This window comes from Opisthocomus hoazin, chromosome W, assembly GCF_030867145.1.
Source record: "Opisthocomus hoazin isolate bOpiHoa1 chromosome W, bOpiHoa1.hap1, whole genome shotgun sequence".
In the NCBI taxonomy this organism is placed as follows: Eukaryota; Metazoa; Chordata; class Aves; order Opisthocomiformes; family Opisthocomidae; genus Opisthocomus; species Opisthocomus hoazin.
In genome coordinates, this window is record NC_134453.1 from 24,901,755 (window position 1) to 24,915,935 (window position 14,181).

Below are 14,181 nucleotides of genomic sequence, written 5' to 3' on the forward strand. Positions count from 1 at the left end.
CCCAAACCTAGTGAAGTTTGAGTGACTTTAGTCACAGGGTGGAATATGTGGAATTAATAGTAAAATTAAGGTTTTACATCTGGAAATTAAGGTTTATATGAAAAATGTAGCATTGTTCACCCATTGAGGGAAAGCATAAAAGCAAAAGGAGCTCTGAGGATAGGACACAGCTGCAGCAGGCATGTGAGGAATCCACTAACACAGCAACTCCCTGCAACATACCATAGAGATACACAAGACCCAATTCACCTCATCAGTTCACTAAATTCACATCTGGAATGAGTTTGGACTATTCTCTATTCAACTGTGTTGAATTAGACTTTGCATATTCAGTTTTATTCAGATGGAAGTAATTACCTGAGAAAAGCCCCACAGAATATTAATTGTTCAATATTATACTATTACAGATATGTAACACTATGTTCTGCCAGTTATGACTGGACAGCTTAGGTCAACGATTCATAGGGCCAACTATCTGCATCGTGGGATTTGGGGCTTTTTTGATCACTGGGGCAATACAAGTGAAATGAAAGCTTAAACCCCTAAAAGCAAGCCATTCTTCAAATACTGAAATCTAAATCCCATTTTATTATGCTGTCAATGAATTGCTGAGATTCTCCTTTGCTTGTTAACGTGACAGCAGACAGATGAGAAGAAATAAAAAGCATTGGCCTGTGAAAGGCAAATCAAAAGGGGAGATTGAAGGGATTTCTCAAGTTACTCAGGTGAGTTTTTATGCTCCAGCCCTTGACCAGAATGGCTCAGAACGCTTAGACATGGTATCCAACTGTCTGCCCAAAAGGCTGAGAATTTGCAGTTTCTTTGTAAGCTTACTGCACAATAAACAGAAGAAAGGAATTTGATACTAACTAAATAGAGAATGGTCAATAACATTGTAGAAGCTTTTTCAAGTCACAAATCTTTATGCAGCAGGAAAAACTTTGCATGTTACTGGAGTCTTTCACTGCAAAGATTGCTTTTTTGTTCCCTTCACTCATTTTTTTTGGTGCAAAATGTATTTTTCTAAAATGAAACCCTCACCTGTTGGCAGATAATGGCATCGAATCCCTAACTTCTATAAAAGAAATGTAAGCCATAGATTAAATAGACATTAAAGTAAATGAAGGAAACTGAGCACTATGATTACAGAGATACTTAAATATTCTGAAGAACTGCAAAATAATTATTACTTTCAACATGGGTGGCATAACATTTATGAAATAAAAGATTCCAGTACAATAATGTATATTTTTTCCATTGTTGGATCTCTAATTCTTAAATTTAAAAAGCGCATAAAATACCATGGCCAACATTTTGAATAAAAAATTGAAATATGTAACAAGTTCCATGCTATCATAACTCAACAACTATGAAATGAGGTGGCACGTGAAGAAGAAACACAGAGGACAAACTGCAAACACAATGATATTTGTACAACAATTTTAAGTGCAGTTAACTAGAGTTTATAGAACTAAACCTAAATTCTCTTACAGTGGAAACATTATTGTGTGCATCATGGTGTGTATTTCTCAGAATGCAAGTTTAATATCTTACATGCCCTTTTTGTAACTTGCAGAATTAGCTTTATGAAATCCAGCTGTTCAAAATAAAGCATGACTTGCAGTGCCATCTAGCATCTTTAAAATAAGCAAAAAAAAAAAATCACTGTACACTTACAGAATTGGTAGTTTAGCATTTATTAAGGCTATCAATGTTTGTAATAGATCTATGCATCAAGTCATAACCCCAAGTGAGCAACAAGACATGTTTTGACAATCAGTGTATTACTAAATATAACATCAGTACACATCACAAGCCATCTGGACAATCAAAATGTCAGAAAAAACTCTTTAGCCGTTGAACGAGCTGAACTGAAACTGGGGACAAGAGGGCTGGATTTACTCATGCAATGTTGGGTTATAATAAATGGACAGCATAAAGCTATTATAAAGATGGGAAGAAGGAACAGCAAGAGGTTTTCTTCCTTAAGCAATATAGAATGCTTTAGATGACCAGAGAAAATATTTGCTTATGGCAGTAAAGAGAAACATCTGCTTTGCATGGCTTAATAAATGAATTCCCCATTCTGAAATCTAATAGACTTCTGCTTTGCACAGGTATATATTGACATGTAACAATGTATATGAAATATATTTATTTGCTCCTCCTCTCTATATGAAGTTAAAAGGCTTAAGATTTGCAAAAGTATAACAGTGAGTGAAATTTCACCCACTTTTATTGTTTGTTGAATTGAATTAATTGCTTGGCATTGCATAAGACAAAACATGAAAACAAATACTACGTCTTAGAGCCTACAGCATAGAAGATGGGCTCTGAAATGACAGGACGTACTGGAAAGCCTTGAAACACAGTCAGTAATTATAGTTATTGTTAGGAGCGAGCCTTTAGGAAGAACTTGAGTGCAAACAAGGATGGGAAGACACTGTAGCACAAGGAGCTGCAGAGAAAGAGAAGTGAGATAAGTTATTACAAGCTCAAGCCATAGCAGCCCCTTGGCACAACAGTGCAGAGATATAGATATAGGCACACGACTTTGCCCCATAGCTAAGAATCATTTCTATAATGCATGAAACAGAGAAATTAATTATATCATAGGCATGGAAATTAGATTATGAATCTTTCAGTTGAAAGCCCCCAAAGAACCGTTACATCATGAAAAATTATGAATGCCTGGATGACTTTCAAACAGATTTCATCTTCCACTGTTTTCCCCTGTTCCTGTGCATTTTTGTGTGGATGTTCCCCGAGAAAATTTTCACCGACTAGAACTGTAAATTTAAGATACAGCTTGCAATACTCTAGATTATTCCATATTTGAAGCAAAATTTTTAATTTTTTTTTCCTCAGCAAAGAAATTTTGCTTGGGATAGAAACAGAAATAGTGTGCAAAGATTTAAACAAATACTTCTGGAGCAAGATTAACCCCACTGACTCAAGGTGCCCAGTCACCCAGTTGAGATAACCAATGTGACCAGTCTGTGACACACCACCAGTGAAGTTTGTTTCCACAGAAACATGCACAAAACAACAAACAGTTTAATATAACATTCTGCATCTGGCCTACATGAAAAAAAAATGTTATATCAATATAACTGTTTGGCAGCCACTGTAAAGTCACCTGTAACTATCTGTTAGCAGCCTCAGTAGAAAATTACTATACCTAGATATTTATTTAGGTGATTCTTTTTCAGGGAACAAGTGCCTTTTACCAATCAAAAGCCCCACTTTACTATTATCTATTTATTACAGCTGGTATTACATAAGGTTTTGTGAGCTTAAAACATGGCACAGCATTCAGCTGAGTTAGATGCAAACACTAAGAACATATCCATGATATTCTCATTTTCTATGTCAGGACTCAAACTGTGTGTTGCTAACACAGTAATCAATTATGTATTTCTCTGAAACACTTTTCCCTCCCCCTAGAATGAAAACTATTATTACAGGGAAGTAGCATATTTTAAAAATATAACATATCTGCAGTACTTTCAAAGAAACCAGCATGTATTACACAGAGAACTGGAAAAACAAAGTGTCAATGCTTTAGTCTGATAAAAGGTTTCCACTGTTGTTAAAAACAAAACAAAACAAACAAAAAAAATCTAACACAAATGGAGGCAGCATGCCATGCATTTTCCAGTACAATCACGCTAGCTTTAAGCCCACCAGCAGTAAAAAAACAACATGCACTTGGAAAGAGAGTCTAAAGGAAATGTGGGAATGGAGATACGGCAGGTGTTTTACAGGGCTCCTTTCTGCCTTCAGTTGCTTATTTCAAGCTTGCTAGAAAGGAAACACTATGAGGTGGTAGCCCAGAGAATGTTTTCTTTTCAACTTTCTAATTAAATGCAAAATTCTATCTTACCTTTTTACTGAGTTATAATTAAGAAGCTTTTTTTTTTCCCATTCTTATTTTTCTTCTGTTATGGCAGGCTGGTGTGATTGGGAATTCATCCCCACTAGATAATTCTCTCCTTACAGACCTAGGGAGGCAAGGTACCTTATGTATACTAGTATAGTTATTAATGCAGATCACATCAGTTTATTCAGACGACTCATCATATCCTGCAGAAGTTCATGGCTTACTAAGGTAGTGCTCCCATTTGTTTAAGCATCAACCTTTTAATGCTTAAAGAGTAAGAACGTTTCCAAAGGAGAGGAGCAGTAGTGAATAAAATTCCCAACCAAAAGGCAGGGAAAAAAAAATACATTCAAACCAGACACCCCACCCTCCCACAACTAACCCACTAGGCACAACACTTATTAACTGCCTAAGACCACTGAGAACATAGACATATTCTCCTAAAGAAAAGAAGAGTTACTTTGACCTTTTAATTTATAAAGGGAAACCACACACCCAGGTGTTGCAGCTCTGCTCATGAGGAGCAATTAGGACACAAACTGGGTTGTTTATGTTGTTGGGTTTGGAGGTCCATGCTGAAAGATCAAAAAAGACTTATAGTCACTCAGTAAGCTCTATGCATATGATGCTTTTCAACTGGCTTTTGTGTTGGTACTATCTAGTTATTTGTTTGCTTGGAAAGAAAAAACAGTCTCTTCAACTAGAAAATCCCACCTGGGTTAGTCTGCTACAACGAGGCAAATTGCCCCTTCATGTTAAAGTTGGATTTTAAAGCAAAAGAAACTTGAAAAGTGTCCTGGTTTTGGCTGGGATAGAGTTAATTTTCCTCCCAGTAGCTGCTGTGTTTTGGATTTGATACAAGAAGAATGTTGATAACACTGATGTTTTCAGTTGTTGCTATGAAATCAAGGACTTTTTCCCAGTTTCTCATATTCAGCTAATGAGCAGGTGTGCAGGAGCTGGGGGAGAGCACAGCCAGACAGATAGCCAAGATGGCCAATGGAAATATTCCATACCAAAGATGTCATGCTCAGTTTATGAACAGGGGTTGGCTGGGGGAGGCAAGGAGCTCGCTGCTCTTCTCTTTTCTCTGGGTTCAAATCCTCTCTTGTCCGGGAGTTTTAACTTTTTTGGGAATTCAACAAAATCCATGATTTCTGGGTTCCGTGACTGCTACTTGGGGATGGCTGTGAATCGGTCATTGGGTGGTGAGAAAAATTGTATTGTATATAGTTTGTTTTGCATATTCATTGTTATAATTATTGGTATTAGAATTCCCTTTGTTGTCTTATTAAACTGTCTTTATCTCAACCCACAAATTTCCCCTTTTTGTCCATTTCTCCTCCCCATCCCACTGGGAGGGGAAAGGGAGGGGTGAGTGAGCAGCTGTCTAGTGCTTAGTTGCCAGCTGCCAGGTTAAACTACAGCAAAAAGAAATCTGTGCCTGTACAGTGAGCGGCAGCCATTCAGTTAAAGGTGTATTCTTAAAACTGATACAGCCAATCCTTTCTAGATGAATCCGCTTTTACTGAATACTTTGTGACACTAAGGTATATTGTTATAAACAAACTTAGCAAAGAGATTTTTTTAGTACATTTTAAACCAGCAACAGGCTTCAGAGGCTAGAACAATTCTGCTTGCTATCTAAAGGGAAGTATAAAAGAAAACATATAAGCCATTAATTACAACAGGTGCTTTAAGGGACTCTTCTGGACAATAGTGACACCAATGTCACAGCCAAAGTTGCACAATTACCTCTGCGTCTTTCCTTAGAACGAAGGAGTCAAGCTTGCATGGCTCTTCTGACCCAAACTGTGCCAGCATGGCAAAGAAAGTTGGGCAGTATTTCAAACAAGCAATAAAAAAAAAAAATATTTCTCATGCTGTCAGCACAGAACCAATAGTGAGAGAAACAGAATATGCTGTGGTGTTCCCAACCTCTGGTATCTTGAATCTCTCCAAAGATTTCTCTCCAGGTGCTGTCCTTACAGTGTTGCCTGTTAGTGTGCTCTCAGGTTTGTTTAAAACAGTCCTAAACCATAGAAGGTGTACACAGTAGACCCTTTGGCCATGATATTTGTTCAAGGATAAATCTGACTGTAACAGTTTAAGTCAGTTGTTTTTGTTTTTTTTAATGGAGGTGGAAGACAGTATTTAAAGAATGATTGCTTATGTCATCCACCCAGAAAATGTAGGTCTCTCTGTGGGACAAGACCTAACATTTATTATATGGATATGCAACTCTTACCATATTGTAAGGTCTTGGACAATCTTCAAGCAAGAGATTCTTCCCTTCTACTAAACTGCTTGGTAGTTGATCTGTCGTCAACTACCCATGAGAGAGAAGGAAGGTAAAAATAGCCATTCTTCACAATAAATTCCTTTTCAAATCTTTCTGATTCCCTGTCAATGCCTTTTCTGTAGCTACTGTTCTTGCAGCTACAGGGGACCTTGTCCAAGAAGATGGAAACTCTGTGGAAACTGTGAAATCTTGAGATTGGCACAGAAAGATGTCGAAACTCGCCAATAGAGTTACATTACTGCAATGACTAACAACAGGCTGGGATACCGCAATCTGGTCACTAGTCTTGCAAAGACTTGTATGCAACCTCAAATTAACACACTGTTTGCCTGATCCAGAAAAGACTGATATTAACAGAGACCTTTTTCCAGCTAATGTCACAGACCTTTGGCTCAGGAATTGTGAACAGCCTTGTTTCTGTGAGTAGGGTTTCTTTCACTGTGTGAACTTAAATCATGAATGTTATGACAGCAGCACCTACCTGGGACATGTTGGGATATGGCAGCCAAAAGCATTATCAAGGAATTAATAAAGGGTACTTTTTTCTTGAAATATTCCCTTCATTTCTAATGTTTGCTGACATTTAATCTTACATCAACAAGAAATTTAAAAAAAATTAAGACAAACTGGCTGTTTGGTCTTGTCTTCACTATTCAGAAATTTCCTCTCTAAGGTTTTCATGGGAAGAAAATCTAAAAAAAAAAATCTAACCTCTCAAACTTCTAGAACAACCCAGAAGCCTAGACATGTCCATTTCTTTTCTTTCTTTTTTTTTTTTCTCCACAAAAATGAAGCAAGTATGTTTTTCTAAAGGAAATGGCATATGAAAAATTTGGCACTGTAAGATCTGATTCACTTAAACGTCATCTTTTTCCATTCCATTTTGACTAACACAAAGACCAGTGATGTAGAAATATAAGCCCTCATTTTATAAGACATTAATATTTTCCACAGCTTTGATACTCAAAGACAAAAATTACAACAGAATCAGTTCTGCTATTTTAAAGGGTTAATGAAGAAAAACTTCAGCATTCTAAGATTCACAAAACTCTTTTTTCTTTTGTCAGAGTTAAAAGCTAATTTGTCATGGCACAACCAGGAAAGAGAGAGAAAATTTATTTCTGAATGCATCTGTTGATTATGAGCACAAATTAAGCTGAGTTTCTGTTCTTTTTAATTGATGGAAAGGTTTTAAATCTCAAAAATACAGTAAGAGCAGAAAATAAAATATGGTAGTTTCTTCAATATTTCATCCAAAACTAAATGTCCTGAACTTAAACACTAACTGCTTCACCTTTATATAACTGGAACATCTTTCCATTGTTTCAATTTTGATTTTGGGGGGGTAAGGCTATTGTATAGATTCATGAATTTCTAGTCTCTGAGCCAATGGATGTCATATTCGGGGCTTCTTCCTCCTCACACTGCTGAGTAGCATCCACTATTGGAGGCTTCTGGAAAGTTACTTTCAACCACAAGTTGCTGTATTAACTGCAGGAATTCTGTGGAAGATAGATATGGGAAAGAGGAGCTTTCTGTAGCATATATTAGGAAACAAGTTGGATCTGGTAGCCGTAATAGTTATTCCTGGCTCTAATGTTTGTGAAAAGAATCTTTATCAATAATGGATGTAAATTTTATTCCACATTTTAAGGAAAGCCTATCATGTACAAAGCTACAGAGCTACAAATCTGGTAGTAATTTAAAAAGAAAGGAAAGATGTAATTGAGAAATAGAGAAGCAAATTAAATCGTTTATTTCTTAAAATTTTGAACTACATCAGATGAGCAAAATAGCAAATGAACAAAAATAAGCAGATGAGCAAAATCTTATTTTTTCAGCTATTTTACAATTCAAGGGAAGTGGTCACTACCTGGGAAGAAAGAATTTGCTGCATAGTAGAGCAGCAGACTAGGATTCTGGAGATTTGGCTCTTGCCTCTTCTACTGGCCTTCTGGGTTGCCTTCAGCAAGCGACACCCATAGCTTGTACCTCTGTTTCCTAGTATGTAATGTGAATTTCCTCTGTAAAGCATTCTAAGATCTCTTGGTAATGCTCTCATAGTTAAATTGTATTGTTTTCACGTTTAAGAATCATAGAATATCTCGAGTTGAAAGGGACCCATAAGGATCAGAGTCCAACTCCCTGCTCCTCGCAGGACTACCTAAAACTAAACCATATGACTAAGAGCATTGTCCAGATGCTCCTTGAACTCTGACAGGCTTTGTGCCGTGACCACTTCCCTGGGGAGTCTGTTCCAGTGACTGACCACCCTCTCAGTGAAGAACCTTCTCCTAATGTCCAGTCTGAACTTCCCCTGACACACCTTCATTCCATTTCCATGTGTCCTATTGCTGGTCAACAGAGAGAGGACATCAGCACCTCCCCCTCCACTGACCCCCTTGAGGAAGTTGTAGACTGTGATGAGGTCACCCCTCAGCCTTCTCTTTTCCAAGCTGAACAAACCAAGTGATCTCAGCTGCTCCTCATAAGCCTTGTCCTCGAGGCCTTTCACCATCTTGGTCACCCTCCTCTGGACACACTAACAGTTTGATGTCCTTCTTATATTGAGGCGCCCAAAAATGCACACGGTACTCGAGGTGGGGCTGCACCAGTGCAGTCCAGAGTGGAACAATCACCTCCCTTGATTGGCAAGCTATCAACCCAAACCCCCAGATCTCTTTCCACAAGGCTGCTCTCCAGCCTCTCATTCCCCAATTTGTATGTCTAACCAGGATTATCCCATCCCAGGTGCAGAATCTGGCACTTGCTCTTGTTAAATTTCATATGGTTGGTGATTGCCCAGCTCTCTAGTCTAACCAGATCTCTCTGTAAGGCCTCTCTACCCTCAAGGGAGTCCACAGCTCCTCCTAGTTTAGTATCATCAGCAAACTTATTTAGTGTATGTTCAACTCCTGCATCCACATCATTTATAAAAACATTAAAGAGCGCTGGCCCTAAAATTGAGCCCTTACTGTGATCTTATCCTTTTTGAAGGCAAAAAGTATTTTGAGCGTGCAGGATATAATTTATCCCACAGCACTATCCTTGGGCAAATAATATTAACCCAGGGTTATTTACAGTATCCAAATTGGGATTTAAGGCAGACATGCATCTAATCAACTGAGTTTTGAAAACATTTGCTCAGGGATTGTTTAAAGTTCATAGTGGTGCCTCAGGCTTCAACAAAGGTGCATTGGGACCTACAGATCAACTTCTAGTGTGTACAAAAGCACCTAAGCACCTAAAACTGAACAGGACCAAGCAAGTCAGCACACCAGTGTACTCTATATATCATGGTGTGAGCATATGTCCTGCTGGAATCCTGAAACTATATCTGCTTATTTCCATGAGGGATTCAATTCAGTGAGTGTTAACAGTCATACCTGTGAGAAAAGAGACTTGAATTTCAGTGCCTGTTTGAACTGCTGCTTATTTATTTTGCATTAGGCAGTCAAAATGCATAAACGGACCATGGAGCAGTGACTGGAACCCACATCTCTATTTTAAGAGGAGTGCTTTAACCCTAAGCTACTGTGTTACAGTTGGTGTTTTCTGGACACTAGTCCATGCAAAGTGGAAAAGCGACATTAGAATTGAGTAAGAAGAGAAAGAGAAGATTATTTTGCCTAACATGGCTCAAGCACTTTGTTGGACTGGAGATGTGGACCTAAATCCTCTTCAGGCAGAGGAATTTGAACCAAAAAGTCCTATCACATTAGTAAGAACCTGTGGATGAAAGGCAATCTCTGCTTGTGCTTTCACCTCTGTTTCACAGTACTGATTCCTACTTCATTTGAATGAAGAAGATTTACCTTAAGTGTCTATAAATTCAAATGAGAAGAAGGCAGCATCTTCCACTAGTACTGAAATAGCACTTAGGTCTCCAACAGAGTGATAACCAGGTGTCCTGGTTTCAGCTGGGATAGAGTTAATTTTCTTCCCAGTAGCTGGTATAGTGATGTGTTTTGGATTTAGTATGAGAATAATGTTGATAACACATTGATGGTTTAGTTTAGTTAGGACTTTTCAGCTTCTCATGCTCTGCCAGCAAGAAGCTGGGAGGGGACACAGGCAGGACAGCTGACCAAAACTGGCCAAAGGGATATTCCATGCCATATGACATCATGCTCAGCATATATACTGGGGGGAGTTGGCCCAGGGGTGTTGCTGTTCGGGAACTGCCTGGGCATCAGTCAGCGGGTGGTGAGCAAGTGTATTGTGCATCACTATTTTTGTATATTCTTTTATCATTTATTATTATTATCATTATTATCATTCTCTTCCTTTTCTGTCTTATTAAACTGTCTTTATCTCAACCCATGAATTTTACTTTTTTTTTTCTGATTTTCTTCCCCATTCCACTGGAGGGGGGGGAGTGAGCAAACAGATGTGTGGCATTTAGCTGCCTGCCGGGTTAAACCACAACAAGTCAGAATGTTTTCTCTTGGATATACAGACAACAATCTAGATACAACAGGCTGTAAGCTTCTTCTAGAGGAGCCAAACATCTGATACTTAGGGACCATGACGATGAACATCACAGTGCTAAAACCCTTTATTATGAACAGATTCTCATGGTAGTTATACTGCACAGAAACAGGAGCTCATTTTTAGACATGATGATGTCTCCAGACACCCAGCAATTTCTGGCAGTTCTGACAGTGATTCAGTTCTAATTCCAACTTTGTAATGCATACATCTTCTCATAAAAATATGTAGGAAGAATGTTTCAGACATCTTGCACTTACCAGTAAGAAACAACATTCCAACAGTCACATTAAGGAGGCATAATCAGTAACTATTCTGACATGAGTAAAACACTGTCCGTGTCTATTTCAGGTCCTTAGTACCTTTACCTACAGTCATATTTATTACAGGTAATTTCAAGAATGTTGCAAAAAGCCATCAGTGAAGTGGGGGGAGGGTGGGGGGATGGGGAGGGGGATGGTATGCACATACATTTCTGAAGAGGTTGATTCAGTCAGGATTTGTGGCAGTATAAATTAAAATTTCCTGAGTTATTATTTATTTGTTTGAATGCCAACTATCTGAAAATATGATTCTTGTTAGAGTTCCCTGGTTTTCACATCTTTTATCTATACAGAAAATACAACAAAATCTGGCTCAATAAAAGACAAAGACAAGACTATTTGAAACTGATGGAGTATTTACCTTTTTGACACAATTTAAAGCCAGTAGGAGCTCTGTGAGTAAACAGGCTGCTGAATCTTTGGTCTAGGACCATTTGGACAACATGAATTGTTAACTTAGCCTTGAGTGACAAATAAACAGCACCATGACAGAAGAAGCTCTTCTGAGTCACAAAGCCTCTCCTGACTTATTTCCCCCCCCCCCCTTTCCTATAAAGACTGATAATATCACCAGCAAAAGATCCCTTCCTCTAACTCGGCACCAGAGGAATAAGAGGAACTTAGTCTACCTATTCTGTTACCACCATCCCCAGCTAAATACCTTGGCGAGCCAAGCACATGCACACATAGCTCCTACTTACTGTTGCCATAGCAGACCAATGTCCAATACACTAGAATAAGGGTAGCTGAAGAGGTCTTCTTTTTCTCAGCTGCAAGGATGTTGTGGTTTAGCATCAGTTGGCAACAAAGAACTGTGTGTTCTCTCTCTCACTCCTCCCCCCTCCTCGGTGGAATAAGGGGGAGAATCAGAAGGAAAAGGCAAAACTTGTGGGTTGGGATAAAAACAGTTTAACAGAACAGAAAAGGGAGAAGAAAACAACAACAATAATGCTGATAAAAAGAATATACAGCATGCAATGTTCTCACCACCCAACACTCAGCTTGCTCCTGAGTAGCAAAATCCCCTTCCTTCATCCAGCTCCCCAATTAAATATTGCACATGACATCACATGGTATAAAATATCCCATTTGATTGGCTGGTGTGGGTCAGCCCAACCAGCCTCTTGTGAAAATTAACTCTATCCCAGCTGAACCCAGGACATTATCCACCCCTTCTATAACATCTACATCATGCCCAGGGTCCACGCTTTCCAATTTACTACTGTCACTTTTCTGGTTTTATATATATATATACACACACAGACAGACATCATTCCCTCAATTTATGGACTATCACTCTAAAATATCCGTTGAGTTCATTTAGTGCATGATGTTTGGCTCCACCTGTTGTAACAGTCTTTCAGGGCAGGAGAGACAACTTGTGGGGTTGGATGGTCCCATGCTGCGCATGGATCGCGGCTGATTTTATAAAAGTTCATTCTTTATTAAAGTGGATGATATTTCCTGTAATACCACTGATACGGCATACAGCAACTATAGCAGTGATGTCACACCATGGCATGGTTATTTAGCAATTAATATCACACAATTTAATTTATTGGCTACTCTCACCTCAAATCAAATCCCCATGAAGTACTCATCAGACTTCCCCATCCTTCCGCATTACCCATCAAGTGCACCAAGGTCCTTGAGCAAAAGCTGTCCCGCGGATGGGCTTACCTTTGCCTGAGGCAGGACTAACCCAGACGGTCTTCCCTAACATATTCCTCATGTGCACTACAGGGACTTTATCCCCTTTTAGAGGATGTGAAAGTTTTGACTGGGCAAGGCCAGCTCAGTTGCTGGATCCCCTGGTGTTAACCAACCAGGTGGCCTTTGCTAAATGTGTGTTCCAATGTTTGAAGGTTCCACCGACCAGTGCTCTCAGTGTAGTTCTTAGCAGTCCATTATATCATTCAATTTTCCCGGAGGCTGATGCATGATAGGAGATGTGGTACACCAACTCAATACTGTGTTCTTCGGCCCAGGTGTCTATGAGGTTGTTTCAGAAATTAGTCCCGTTGTCTGACTCAGTTCTTTCTGGGGTGACATGTCTCCATAAGACTTGTTTTTCAAGGACCGGGATAGTGTTCCAGGCAGTGGCATGGGGCACAGGATAGGTTTCCAACCATCTAGTAGTTGCTTCCACCATTGTTAACACATGGCGCTTGCTTGGGCAGGTTTGTGGGAGTATGATATAATCATTCTGCCAGGCCTCCCCATATTTATATTTCAGCCATTGTCCTCCATACCACTGAGCCTTTACCCACTTGGCTTGTGTTATAGTTTGGCTGTGGCCAGCAACAAAAGGACCACGCAGCCGCTCTGCCGCCCCTCCCCCTGCTGGGGTGGGGAAGAGAATGGAAAGAAACAGGCAAAAACTGGTGGGTCGGGATAAGGGCAGTTTAACAGAACAGCAAACAAAGGGAACAGTAACAACAAAGATACTGATAAGGAGAATACACAAAACAAACAGCAGAACACACAGAGCCACTCTCACTGCCACCACGCGCACTCCCCAGCCGCGACTGCCTTCCTGCCGCCCAGCTCCCCCCCACCCAGAACCCAGCATGACAGCACATGGTATGGAATACCCTGTTCTGTTTGGCCAGGTTGGGTCAGCCCACCTGGCTGTGTCCCCTCCTGGCTTCTGGTGAAAATGAACACTCTCCTGGCCGAACACAGGACAGCTTGCTTGATTGCAGCACATGTTTCACATTCATGGATAACCTGTGTGATGGTGTCCATGGTCAAGTCCACCCCTTGGTCATGAGCCCATCTGTATGTTGAATCTCTTCCTTCATTGCCTGAAGTGTCATGGGACCACCGAGCCATAAAAAATTCACCGTTATGTTGCCAGTCCAAATCCACCTTCAATCTTAGCAGCCTGATCCACCTGCTGATTGTTTTGATGTTCCTCAGTGGCCCGACTCTTAGGGACGTGGGCGTCCACGTGACATAAATTTACAACCAGCTTCTCTAGCTGGGCAGCAATATCTTGCCACAATGGGGCAGCCCAGATGGGTTTGCCTCTGTGCTGCCAGTTGTTCTTCTTCCATTGTTGCAGCCACCCCCACAGGGCATTTGCCACCATCCATGAGTCACTACAGAGATAAAGTACTGGCCACTTCTCTTGACTGGCGATGTCCAAAGCCAGCTGAATGGCTTTCACCTCTGCAAAC

At 39.9% G+C, this 14,181-nt stretch overlaps 1 long non-coding RNA gene across 1 annotated transcript; it reads right to left on the reverse strand.

The window, feature by feature from the left end:
- Positions 1 to 1,750: 1,750 nt before the first annotated feature.
- On the reverse strand, positions 1,751 to 11,996 carry LOC142365543 (uncharacterized). The gene is made up of 3 exons (XR_012766487.1): positions 11,701 to 11,996; positions 3,887 to 4,004; positions 1,751 to 2,458 (listed from the first exon to the last, which is right to left on the reverse strand). It is a non-coding gene; the product is annotated as an uncharacterized LOC142365543 (long non-coding RNA).
- Positions 11,997 to 14,181: the final 2,185 nt, after the last annotated feature.